The sequence below is a fragment of the Musca autumnalis genome, unplaced genomic scaffold (assembly GCF_047663935.1).
Source record: "Musca autumnalis isolate F117 unplaced genomic scaffold, ASM4766393v1 scaffold_3, whole genome shotgun sequence".
NCBI lineage: Eukaryota > Metazoa > Arthropoda > Insecta > Diptera > Muscidae > Musca > Musca autumnalis.
The window spans coordinates 113,178,430-113,188,454 of record NW_027411866.1 but is presented as its reverse complement, the minus strand read 5'-3'; the positions used below and the strand labels follow the sequence as shown (position 1 = coordinate 113,188,454).

The following is a 10,025-nucleotide window of genomic DNA, read 5'->3' as shown; positions in this document are numbered from 1 at the left end:
CAAAATAAATCTTCATAAAGAGAGTTACCTCGGCAACAGGCTCTAATGCAAACGGGGGTTAACACCTGTTTACATTTCCATTTTGTGGCAAGCGGCATATAAATGCAACTGTCTTGTCGTGTTTGATCGTGCGGTAAGTCGTTTTGTTGTTTGCTATAGCTTTGTTCCTTTACTTTTTTAATGGTAAAAGTGGTAAAAGAGAAAACTGTCAAAATTGCTCTCTCGTGAACATTTTTACCAGAAAACACGATCTATTTAACAGGTCACGTAAGTAGCACAAACACAACTCTGTTTTTGCCAAAAATTCTTCAATATGTCAAAACGTTTGTTTACGTTTTCATACATTTTATTCACAATAACAAAAAATTTGACAGATTGAAACCAATCATCTGGTCATTTTACGCCACCTTATTATTTCATCATGCCAGAAAAGTAAAGGAACAGAAAAATGGTAGATCTGGTAGCAATGTCAAAAATAAATATAAAAAATCAATTTTCGTCTTTTATTTCACAGTTTTTAATTTAGTTTTGTCAGCGTTCGACTTTTTCTTCTGTTTTTCGTCCAATTTTTCTTCATTGTGAAATAATCGTCAAACAAAAGTTGAAAAATCAGTTCTACCATTTTTTACCTGCAGAAATTTGTCCGGTAGCCTGTGGTAGAAGAGAAAGGCATATGTGCTCTCACTCCTCTCTCACTCTCTTAGAAACTGCTGCCAGTTTTACCACTTTTTGGGGTTAAGGAACGCTTTGCAGGTTAAAAATGGTAACCTCAGGTAAGTAAAGGAACACAGCTTATTTCTTGCCTAAAAGTATACTTTTTAATTGGGGTAGTGGTGAAATTAGCAACTTTTACCAGTCAGTGACGACCTATCATTGGCGATAAATTCTTTAAACATCGTGGCCGATGAAATGCCGTCAGAAATTAACGTGTTCGCTGATAACAACAATGAAAAATGCGGGCTAATTACCCAGACTTAAAAATTACATGAAATAAAATTTCAACCATTCTAATGCGACATTTAACACGAACACAAAATAAGATTGTCGACAACTTCGCAAGTAAAAAGTACTTGCAAAAACTTTTTCTCTCAACTCGCTCTGTTATACTGAAGACGTTTGTTATCTAACAGCGACTCTTTGTGGACAAGATGTAGGCGTTCCGCCTGGAAAAGTTTTATGCCAAGATAAAAAACAAACACGAGTAATGTGTCTAGTTTCTTGTAAATCGAAAAAAAAACACATTGCATTCTGATTCATCTCGTTTTAGTCTCATTGCTCCCATGGTCTAGCCAAAGTCAATATTTGGTCCTACGGTCAAAGGTATAAATGATATATACCCAAGCCTTCCTGTCTGTCAAAGATCAAGTAAGAAGAATGGTTTCTGATCATGTTTTAATAGAAGCTATTCCTCCACTATGATGGTTAATGTCTAATCGGTACATGGAGCAAGAATCTATTTTCTTCATTATCATGTTGCAGTCAAGGTTTGTATGTGTCTGTGCTACTGAGGAGAAGAACGCAGCAATACACCTAGCAAAATTTTAATGAAGGGGTTCCATGCGATGACGTGATTTCATGGCATCTTTTGCAGTGGTTTAAACGAAGTCATGAAAGATCCGATCTTTTCATTAGCATTTGAATCAATGCAAAGGAAGTCGTGAAATATCCGACCTTTTCATCAGCATCGATCAGCATCCATCGATCCAATAGAGATGAATTTTGTGTTTTTATTTATACACATTTTCCTAAATATATAAGATTAATTTAAAACTCTAGTCGTAATGATAATGTCATTACAAAGGGTTGGCGAAAATGACATGCCAAAGCATTGGAGAAAATGACATGCCAAAGCATTAGTGAAAATAATATGTTAAAGCGTTGGTGTAAATGACATGCTTTGGATCCAAAAATTAATAGCATCTTTTGGGGTCTACGCTCATATAAAATTCATCGATGAAGATGCTAAAAAGATGACATGCCAGATCACTTGCTCCCATGATTCAGTGGCATCTTTGGCATCGAACATTTTGCTGGGCATACATATGTATATAGGTCAATCTTGAAGTCAGTAGCAACACGTAGAGCGATAGAAAATTATAGGAAGAAAAGGAGGGACGAACACATTATTTTAGAAGATGAACATGTAAAAAAGCATCAGTCTGCTTTGTCGACATAGATATGCCCTCAGCCTGTGTGAATTGAGACTTTCATCTATGGAAAGATCAAATACCGACTACACAACAAAATCCTCTTTCTCAAAATTTATGTATTTAGGGCGTTTTCAGAATTGTGTTTCCCTTTTTGGACGTATGTATGAACTTGCCGACATAAATATGGATTTGGATTAAATCACAAAAGTGTTGCGGAAGAGGTACCTTATGAAATGGACCGCATTGTCCATTTTGAAAGTGGAACTTATTTCGGGAGTCATTCCCTTCGATAGATATCGCGCCCACCAGTCATTTCAGTTGGTCACCGTTTAGAGCTTTTGGGCTAATATGTCAAGTAGTATGGACTTACCCACGAAAAACATAATATTGCTGTCATCAGGAATATAAGGAGTATCTTTGGTATACATTTTTAAAGTTTGGACCACATATTACGAGTTCCAAAGTTAGTCGATTTATCCGTTCAAGAGATATCGAGCGTACCAGTTTAGTGATTATTTTTGGACTTTTGTGGGGGAGGAAAGGGAAGTTGTTGACTGTAGTGCCATTCTCTAACTTATTTTTTGAGTTACCGACAAAAATCGGTAAAATAAAAGGCTAATAATTTCGGTACTTAACGATATTATTTGGTAAGTTAGCTACCAATAAAAAGTAGTCGCAAAGTGCTACCGATAGCAACAATGTTGTCAACTTTTATTTAAACTTTTCATTCATAATTTTACCGATTTTTGTCTGTAACCTAAAAATGCGTTGGAGAATTCCACTACTGATAAGCATAACCTGCGAACTTTATCTAAGATTCGCAAAGTGCAAACATGTAAAGTTTGTAGTGCGCCCCAGACGCTACATATGGGGCCCCGTTGGGGCTTTTACAGCCGTTTTCTCAGGTATGGTATACCCCTGAAAAAACTTGTATTGTCGTTTTAACTGCCCCTAGTACAACCTGTTGCAAAAAATAAAATCGAAACGGTTCTGTACTTTTCCGATATTTTGTATGGTAGGCACCCGAAAAGGTGGACCGATATAGTCCACATTCGAACCTGACCTGTGTCTCGTAGAAATATTTCAATGTGCAAAGTATGGACCATATCTGTTACTCCCATCGGCAGTTATCGTGCGCACCATTTTAGGGAAACATTTTTGAATTTTGTAAGGTTGTTACTCGAGAGAGTGGATCGATATCTTTGAATTTTCTCTAAGTTTGGACAAAATATTACCACGGTCAAATTTTGGCCCGAATCGGTTGATCTGTTCGAGAGTTATCGTGCGCTCCTGCCAGCCATGGAAAAGGAATGTCGAAGAACGTGCCAAGAGAGGTCTGATAACACTGTACACATGCAAGAACTCCATAGGTAAAGGCCCAGGTACATAAGATGCCTCGCCTGCTTGCCTTGCTTGTATCTGATAAAAGAATAAAAAAGAAAAGGGCAACCTAGCTCGAAAATTGGCTCGGCCTTCTTTATTATTTTATCAGAAGCAAGCAGGCGAGGCAGCTTATGTGCCCAGTAGTGCGATTCTCCAACTCATTTTTTTGAGTTACCGACTTTAAAACGAAAAATTATGAATGAAAAGTACAAATAAAAGTTGACAACACTGTTGCTATCGGTAGAACTTTGCGACTGTTTTTTATTGGTCTTTAACTTACCGAATAATATCGTTAATTACCGAAATTATAAGCATTTTAATTTTACCGATTTTTGTCGGTAACTCCAAAAATGCGATTCTCTAGCATTACAGGCCTTAAGAGTTGGGGACTGAGACCACAAGCCAGTGTTTTTGATCATAGTACGCCCAATTCTCACCTATGGATCTTATCTGCACGAACTTAACAGAGTCCAAATATCATAATCAATGCAGGAGGAGCAGTCATCCAATAGAGATCTTCGTCTCAAAGACAAGGCCACGCTGGCCCATTCTTAGCCGAACAAAAGTTCCAATGAGCACGGAGATTAAGTGATTACATATCACCACAAATGAACTTCGAGCAAACAACTGTGCACATTCCCAGCCTGAACCCACAACACTCCACCTCTAGATGGTATAGACGTTTATACCGATGGATCTAGGATGGAAAATAGAACAGGTGCAGGCGTCTTCAGCGACATTCTCGACCTACGACTCGCATTTAAGTTGAATAAAAATTGTAGCATCTTTCAAGCCGAGATCTTTGCAATCAAAAAGGCTGCAAAATTGATTAAAAATAGGAAAAAGAGACATGGATGGACCGGTGACTATATACGTCGATAGTCAAGTGGCCCTCAAATCACTTATGTCCACCTCCATTAATTCTGCGCCAGTTTTAAGAAATGAATATTTATTTAAAGGATGTGTTGAAGCAAATTGAATCCGCAAAAATTTCCCAGGTGTAAGCACCTTCCATTTAAAGTTGGTTCAGGAGCACCGTGATATATATTCAATTTTCAAAAATTGAAAATCAAAAATTTAATGGTTGCCTTGCCACAAGCTAACATCAACCGTAACTTTGTGTTGTGTTTGTTGCAACGTTGTAGGAAATGAAAAGGCAGATAAATTGTGGCGTCGCGGATCAGAGTCACAAGATATTGCTATAGATAACTCAGTCAAGCCATTTCATGCGGCTGGTGGACATACAGAATAATTTTGGTGATGGTTTCCCAAACTTATTGTAAGCCAAACGTGCCCCAAAATCAAACGGGGTCCAAATGCTAAAAATAAGGGAAGTTATTCTGAACGTAAATTCCCCGTGAGTTTTCTCACTCTCTCCTTTAAGTTGAAGCGGCAAGGAGATAAATCTCACGGGGAGTTTCCATTGAGAATACGAAAAAGGTACTCTTAAAAATTATTCATTTAAAAAATAATAAATAAAACACACTTAAAATAATTTTTCAAATTAAAAACAAAATTTTATTAATAAAAAGTACGCTTATTTATAATTTTAAACAATTTTTAATAATAAACTAAGAAGAAAAAAATATATTTATATTAAGCACACAATAAGAAGACACAAAATAAATTCAACTATTTAAATTCCAAATAAACAATATAATAATAGAAATTTATTTAATTAAAATAGAGAAGAAACGATATATTACAATTTGTAAAGAGAGGGAGAGAGGGACAAAGAAACAATTTTTAAATAAATTACAAAGAACAAAATTAAGTAAAATAAATACAAATAATAATAACAATGATGAACGTGATACCAATATTAGAAGTCAAAAGGATTCACAATCGACAAAATCTCTTGACAATAAAAAAATAAAACCCAAACAAAAGTAAATTAGAGATTCTTTAAGGGGGAAATTACGTTTTTTGTTGTTGTAATAATAATAATAATAGTAAATTGCGATTATGTTGTTGTTATTTTTGCTTTTCGGGTTTTTAAGTTAAGTTTCATTATCTTATCTTAATTAAATTTTTAAATAGCATTATTAATGTGTACTATTTTTCCTGCATCTTCTTCTTCTTCTGGGCTTTCATTGCAAATGTTTCTTCTTCATCTTCTCAGAGCCTTAACAAATGTTAATTTATATATAATGTTTTGTTCTTCTTCTTGCTGTTGTTTTTGTTGTTGATGTTGTTTATTCTTAAGATTCCTTTTCAATGTTTGGTTGTATTTGTTTTTTCTATTTGTAATTTAAAAAATATATGTATGTATATGTATGACTAACAATTGTTTAAAGTTTTTAAAAAAGATGGCACGTATAAGACCACATACACTATGATCATTAGTAAAGTAGTATTAGTAGTAGTAATAGTTCTTTTGTTGATGTTGTTGTTGTAATAGATTAGTACTAAATTGAGAAAGAGTCTGGAGGCATTATTCACATGTAATATGAAAACTTTTAAATCCATCCAATCAAACCCCTTTGAAAGACTTCCAAAAAGGGGTTCGTAGGAAAAAAACATTGCTCAAGGGACTTTAATTTATAGAAGAGGTATTAAAACCATTGTCCAGGTATATGGACTTCTGTAAGGTGTGTTCAAATTATTATTAGATAGAGAAACTAATTAAGTTATACTAAAAACGGATATTCTTTTGACACATCACCTATTAAACGTCTTCTAAGGGTTGATACATATCCAAACAAAGATCAAAGACCTATTTAAGTTTTTCTATAGGTCGTTAAACACTTTCTGTGGATAGTAATCCCACTAATGGTTTCTATATAAATAATACTTATTAAAGATAATTTACCTATATAAGACTTATTGCAGACCTAATAACGTCCCTTAGCATATAGCGCCCATCAAGGGCAGTTGAAATGCTAGAAAGTGCAAACAACTTCGAAAGATTTCCTATCAAAGGTCCTCTCGACAGGCCCAAAAACCAATCGCACGACAAAAGGTTCTTTCGTACGGATTGACCCGAATCCATAGTGTTTCGGCCAGCGGCTGCCAACCTAGCATCAAACCTATGCTTCTACGTAAGTTTCTATGCTGCTACAACAACTAATAAAGACCTCTGAGAAATGTTTTCAATACATCGAATACTCTTCGGAGTTTCTACAAGCAGTAGAACTGTGTGAAGGGTCTCAGCATGAGAGGAATTTTAGAAATAAGTTATTGGAAGAGATCTTCCTTCATTCGCTAAAAGAGCACTTTCAGAAGTCTTCAGCAGAAAACAAGACTTCTGTGAAAATACCTCTACAGACACCTGCCTGCAAGTTCCCTCCGACAGATCTTTTACGTACAACAATCCTCTCTTAGAGGTATCTTATAGGAAAGGAAAAAAGGTGTTTTAAAGATAGAAGTATTCTCCGAAATGTCTCTAGTAGGGATTTTCTCAACATCGAAGAATTTTTCCACATAAAATAAGTCTCTAAAACATTTTCAAAGGGGGAGAACCGCTGTGAATGATCATCAGTAGAGGCATTATCGGGCCTTTTTTCAACGAAAATTCCTCGTGAGTTTTTCTTTCCACCGATTCAACTGAAAGGAGAAAACTCACGGGGAATTTACGTTCAGAATAACCCCCATTATGTCTTTGGCAATTTTTGTGCAACCAAAAGAGGCCTTTACAGACCAAAGGCATTTTTTATAGACCAACGAATTTCTGAGGTTTCTTTTATTCACAGAAGATTTATCTAAAAGTTCTTCTGTATATAGATAATCTCTTGGAGGAGTATTCTCTCCTTAGATGAATTGTCTACAGATAGAACAAGTTAAAAAAGTATCAGTCAGAGACATACCCTCAGTCTATGAAAAGAAACAAACCCAGGACGGATGGTTTTTTCACAGTTTTTGGGTTATTATCTCAGTCAGTATGGACTTATTCAAAAAAAATAAATAAATAAAAATGAGTCCTGAGGACAACAGACTGCAACAGATATCTAAATGTCTTTAAACTGCACATTTCAGATTTTTTTTCGAAATCTTGTGGGGGTACACGAAATACCGATAATATAGTTCATATTCGAACTGTCGTAATATGAGCTGCGAGAACTAACTGCTGAAAAAATTTCAAAACGATCCTAGATATGTTCCCGTATCGCACTTTTGTGCAGTCTATATTCTTAAATATTTAGAACTTTGAACCGATGTGACCCATCTTCTAACTTGAACGATGTTTGGACAAAATGTTACGTGGGCCCAATTAAGGACCAAATCGACTGATCCGTTCGAAAGACGGATGGGCAGGATTAAGTTGTCTGAAACTGATTTCGTCCAACATGAGGTACATTTTTATTTTTATCAAAGTCTAACCTCTTTAGCCTAAAGGCTGAGGGTATAAAAAGGCATTAACTGCATTGCGGGGAAATTTTGTGAACTTTAGAAGAAGCGGTACGCGAAGGAGTGGACCGATGTCCATCTTTGAACTTTATCAAATATTTCTCAGTGTCCAGTTCGAAATTATCGGGCGCACCAGCCACTACACATGGTGGTCATAGGGGTTTTTACAATTTTCGGATCATTTTCTCAGGAAGTAAAAAAATTGTACCGTAATGGCTGCAACGAATACAAGTTGTTGAATAAAATCAAAGCAATTCGCGAGTAGGTCTTAAAATGCACTCTCTCGAAATTTTGTGTGGGTTGTACCCGAAGGAGTGATTTTGCATTTGTCAGTGTTTCTTCGGATATTTTAGAAACAGAAGATCTTATTGAACATTCTTCAAGCAGAAAATCCACCTAAAAGGTATTTTTCTCTGTACAAAAAACCCTCAAAGTGTATTTTATGTGAAGTCCAAAAAGGTTTTATGACAAACTATCGGAAGATCTAAACAATTTCTTCTCGACGAAAGCATTTTAGAGACAGAAGATTTTACGGAACGTCCTTTCATATATAGAAGACATCTTAGAGTGGTTTTCCCTGAAAGGCCTCCGACATATAGAAAACTCCTCTGATACTGCTTGTTCAAGTAGAAAATATTCCTAATGGTAATTTTTCTCTATACAAAAACCGCGCATAAAGTATTTTATCTTATATGGACAGAATACATCCCTAAAACATGGGATATAGAAGAAATGTTTAGATGATATTTTACAAAGCTCTTTTGTGGATAGAGGACCTTTGCTGTAGGCCTCTGACAGATGATCTTTCATAGAAAAAATAAATCCAAAAATAATTTTGCATCTTTCAGCGTTTCTTCGAATATTTTAGAAACAGAAGATCTTATTGAATATTCTCCAATCAGAAAATCCTCCTTAAAGGTATTTTTCTCTGTACAAAAATCCCTCAAAGTGTGTTTTATGATAAATTATCGGAAGATCTAAACAATGTCTTCTCGATGGAAGACCTCCCCCGAAAGGATTTTAGAGACAGAAGATCTTACGGGACGTTCTTTCATATATAGAAGACTTCTTAGAGAGATTTTATCTAAAATGCCTCCTACATATAGAATACCTCTCTGTCGTTGTTTCTTGAACTAGGAAATCTTACTGAAATACATTTTTGTCTGTTTATAAACCCCACAGAAAGTATTTTATGTTATAGGGACAGAATACCTTCCTGAAACATGGGATTTTATAGAAGACACTTTTAAACGAGTTGCTGTTGATAGATGACTTCACATAGGTCTTTTGTGGATACAAGACGAAGATCTTTCATAGACAAAAGAAATCCAAAAGGGATTTTGCTTTTTTACAGTATTCCTTCACAATTCAATGTGAAAACATGCTCCAGCTTGCTTTTGGGATATGAGGGTTGATGTTATTACAAACAATTAGGATCTATGGAAGGGACGGAAAAACGGATAGGTTTTTGTTATAAGGCGAGATAGAAAAGGACATTGTTTAGAATTTAGTTTAAGGTTAAGTTTTAGATTTAAGATTTTTGTTTTTTTTTTTTTTTTTTGGTTTGGTTTAAAACACAATGTTAAATGTTGACTACAAATGGAATGAGTTACAATTGTTGTTTGTTTTAGTTGAATTTTTTTTTTTTAAATTTTTTCATATATAGAAAATTAAAAAAGGTTTACGTGTGTTTTTTTAGTTGGAAATTATAAGTTGAACTTTTAAAGTAATTTTTTTCTTTAAATTTTTTTTTTTTCAATATATTGTTTATTTTTGTTTTAAGGTTAGGTTTAATTTGTTTTTTTTTGGAGATTAGTTAGAGCTATCTAAAATTTATCGTTAGGAAATTGTTGTTGTTGTTTTGGTTTTTATGTTTTTTATTTCTTTATAAGTTACAAGTTTAGACAGTTAGAATTTAAAGGACTTGGTGATAGTTAGGAGAGAGAGAGAAATAGAGATAGAGAAATATAGAGAGAGACAGACAGAGAGCGAGCGATAGTTGACAGTTTTTTTTATAAAATTGAATTTTATGATTTGTTTTTTTTTTAATGTTTTTGCTCTTATTTTTATTTTTTTAATAAATAGTGTGTTGTTGTTGTTGGTTTTTTGCTTATTTTTATTTATTTCTATCTTTTGTTTTACTTT

At 34.5% G+C, this 10,025-nt stretch overlaps 1 long non-coding RNA gene across 1 annotated transcript; it reads left to right on the top strand.

Moving 5' to 3' along the window:
* Positions 1–5,763: 5,763 nt before the first annotated feature.
* On the top strand, positions 5,764–9,955 carry LOC141397520 (uncharacterized). Its single transcript, XR_012411419.1, has 2 exons — positions 5,764–6,883; positions 8,240–9,955. It is a non-coding gene; the product is annotated as an uncharacterized lncRNA (long non-coding RNA).
* The last annotated feature ends 70 nt before the right edge of the window (positions 9,956–10,025 follow it).